We start from the raw sequence: 4047 nt of genomic DNA on the forward strand, positions 1-4047 counted from the left end.
CGTTCTCGGGGTCGCTCCCAGACTCGGTGGGATCGGACGGAGTCCAGGTTGCTCCCGGAGAGAAGAGGCGCAAAGCTAGTCACCTTCTCTTGCCCGCTCCTCCCACCCTGTTAATCTGATGATCACTCGTGCATTGGCTAAGGTCCAGATCATCCCCCCCTCCTCGCCCCCTCTTCTTGCTCCTCGCTGGACCCAACCTCAGACACACAGAGACTTTATTCTAAGCTCTCATGTTTTGCCCAGCACATGACCCATCTCCTCCAGGGGCTGTGGCTTTCCTGCACAGAGAAGTTCAGATCTGAAACTTCGCCTCACCCGACGCTGGGCTGTCCTTGATTGGGATGTGAGGATTTACAGAGATGCCTCAGGTCCATCGATCTGAATGAACACGGTCTGTTTATTGCAAGAATAAGTTTGGCATGGTGGATAAAACAGGGGTCTGGGAATCAGGAGACACGGGTTCTAGTCCCAACTCTGCCACTTGCTCACTGTATGACCTTGGATAAGTCTCTTGACTTCCTTATGCCTCGGTTTCCTCATCCATCAAAGGGAGATTTAAATACCCATTTGACTCCCTGCTTAGATCGTGAGCCCTATGCAGGACAGGGACTGTGTTTGCCGGGTTTGTCTTGCATCTTTCCCAGAGTTTAGTAGGATGCTTAGCAGCTAGTAAGCCCTTAAGAAATACCATTATCATTAAGGCTGGTTTGAGGGTGCTGATGTAAATGGATCAACAGTGGACCTTAGGTAAAGATGGTAACTTTTCATTTTGGGTTGGAAGGCATATAGGGGACCTGAGCCTTTGGGAGTGAGGGAAGGAACTGTAGTAGAAGGGGCCAGGTTTCAGTGAGGTAACAGATCAGAAAAATCAGCATTTGGGTCCTTTTCCGCCTTGACTGGAAAGCTTTCAGGTCCTGAAACAGTTGTGGATTGAATGAGGTTGATAATCCCGGCCAATCAGGCTTTGGGGTACCATCGCCTCTGTGGAGTAGGCCATTCGGGTTGAAAACCAAATCCAGGCTGGCTTCAGACACTTTGGCGTCCTTGAAAAAAGTGATATTTTATCCCCGTTAAAACGGGGATACATGGGGAAAAAGGCACAGAGAAATTAAGAAACTGTCCCAAGGTCACACAGCAGGCAAGTGGCAGAGCCAGAATTAGAACCTAGGTTTCTTGACACCCAGACCTGAGCTGTAACCATTACCCAGACTTCCTGATTTGCAATGCACAAGGTTATCTTGAGTCCCTTTCTCTGCCCCTTTTGGTAGCATTGGTCCTGGGCCTCAGACACTGCTGCTCTTTTTGCTGCAGCCCCTATAGCAAGAGACCATCTTTGAGGAAGGGTGGTGAGGGAAGGAAGGAGTATTGAAAGGTCACTAGAGCTGAGCCCAAGAAGGAGAGAAAGGAGGGGAAAGGAATGCAGACGTGGAATGAGTTGCCTTTGGCTGGCACCAATGGTCAATCACATGATCCCCCTGAAGATCACGAGGAGGCATAATCTTTTTTTTTTCCCTCCCACATTGAAGAAAGGCAAAGGGATTATCACAGGCTTTCTTTCCCTTGGGGGGGAAAGTCCCTGAGCTGTACTCCTGAGAGCATCATGCTGCCTTTGTAATTCTATTTCATCTAGTCACCGACAGATCTGACTTTCTCATGTGAGTTTAATTAAGAATTTCATCTGACCCTTCAACTTCCTGGTAGCATTTGGTGAAGGAGCTTAAAAGTCCTCTCAGTTCATCAATAGTATTTATTGAGCGCTTACTACATGGAGAGCACAGTCATCCTTCTTGGCTTCTCCTTGGAAATCTGTCTTGGGTCAGTGATTCCCTGGCATCTTCTGGAGCCCCAGGATGACTTTTTCCTCTTAAAGTGACTGGCTCCCTGCTCTTCCCAAACAATCTTGCCTGAGAGAAGAACACCTTGTGTCTCTCTCACCCTACTCCATAAAATCTCACTATGGGCAGGTAATGTGATTAGCAGCTCTGTGGTACTGGACTCTCCCAAGCATTTAGTATAGTACTCTGCATACAGTAGGTGCTCAATAAATACTATTGATTGATTGATCCTTTCAACCCAGTGTTTCAGAGCCCCACCTGGCTCACACAGAAGGGCAAAATTCCAACACCAGCATGTTTTACCACAAGATCACAATTTTCAGAGACGTTTTCCTTCGAGTCCATTTCAACACTTCACTCCTTTTGTCTTCCTGATACCGTTCTTCTTTCAGCTGAAACTAGAGATTCAGAAAGGACTAAACTATTTTAAGGAGTTAGCCAAAAGATTCTGGATGAGGACAGAGCTACTGAGAAGAGAGGCGGCTTTAAAATCATTTCCCCTTCACCCACCCCTGATATCAGATTTTAAGCTGCTTTTAGGGAAAGTGGAGGAGGATTTGAGGGATCATTGCACTCGAGAACCAAATGGAAGTATGTTACATACTTAGGCTTGTACATGCCATTATAAAGGTGTGATGATAATTCAGAACATCATCAGTGAAAACTAGACACTCTGTTCTGACTTATCACAGAAGAATGCCAGCATTAAGCCATTGACAATGATCGGAAGGAGAACAATGAGAACAAGTATTCCCACACAAGCTTCTCCAACCTTGTTCTACATCTTGTCAGAGCCTGGACATGTGGAGTAATAACAGGAAGTAAAAGTTGCAACGTGAGATTTGCGCACTGAAAGCAGGCCCCAAACCCCATTAGTTCAAGAACGCCTGCTTTGGCATGGCCAGGGAAAAGCAGAGTTTCTCTAAAGTCTGTCTCCTCCTCTAGGCTATAAGCTCATGGTGGGCAGGAAACGTATCTGCCAACTCTGAATTGTGTTCTCTTAAGCGTTTAGTGCAGTGCTCCTGCTCACAGTAAGTGCTCAATAAATACCACTGATGATGCTCCGAGGTCTCTATTCAAAGAGCTTCCAGTCTAGTGAGACACAAAAGATTGAGAATAAGGGACGTGCTTAAGCCAAATGAAACTTTGCAGCATTTTCTCGAAGTGAGAAAGCATTTTTAAAAATGACTGCATTAAAATTCCATAATGCTACCACTTTAAGGAATGCTGAGATGAGAGCTTTCTAACGCGTGTGGCTTTATTTGATTCAGAGGGGTTACGCACTTACTTTATGTCAAGCACTGTTCTAAGCACTGAGGAAGATTTGAGCTGCTGTGTACAGAATGTTTTAAAGAGGGGAAGCAGCATGGCCTTGTGGATAAAGTACCGGCCTGGGAATCAGAGGACCTGGGTTCTAATCCAGTCTTCCACTTGTCTGCTGTGTGACCTTGGGCAAGTCACTTCACTTCTCTGTATCTCAGTTCCCTCATCTGCAAAACGGGGATTGACTGTGAGCTCCATGTGGGACTTGGATCGGGTCCAGTCTGATTAGCTTGAATCTCCTATTGTGCTTAGTATAACACCTGTCCCGTAATAAGCTCTTAACAAATACCATACTGAGGAAAAAAAAAAGTCTTGGGCTCCAGCCCCAGCAAGGAGATGGCCACAGAAGTCCATGGAAAGAAAGGAAACAAGTAGAATGGAGAGCAAATCTCTAACTCCTAGGTCTCTAGGACCAACCAGTCGAGAGCACATTTAGTTCAACGTGCAGTGCAAATTACTAGTATCTGCATGATAAGCAATGTAGAAAGACAGACTTTTGTTTAAAAGAAAATTTTATAAAGATAGAAGTTTGAGTGATGTTTTTTGCTCATATTTAAGTTGATAAAATCAACTCCAGACCCTAATGACTAACTCAAACTTAACCTACAGCAATGATATGTCATCTAACCATCCTTTTCCCTTTGACTGATGTGAACACAGCAACTCTCCTGTAAATTCTTAGCTTGAGGGCAAATCCTGAGCTCCAATGAACCACACAAAGTCCCTATAAATGTGCCATTTGCCTTGAGGTGTTCAGGAAGCTTTTGATGAGGATGGTGAGCTGGTTTTCTTTTTCAGAACAATTTAGAATCATGTGGCAGATTTCTCTTCCAAGAAAGAGACAAAAGTCTACAGACCCGTCCAACTATTTTAAAGAGTTATTTGAGAC

This window comes from Tachyglossus aculeatus, chromosome 20, assembly GCF_015852505.1.
Source record: "Tachyglossus aculeatus isolate mTacAcu1 chromosome 20, mTacAcu1.pri, whole genome shotgun sequence".
In the NCBI taxonomy this organism is placed as follows: domain Eukaryota; kingdom Metazoa; phylum Chordata; class Mammalia; order Monotremata; family Tachyglossidae; genus Tachyglossus; species Tachyglossus aculeatus.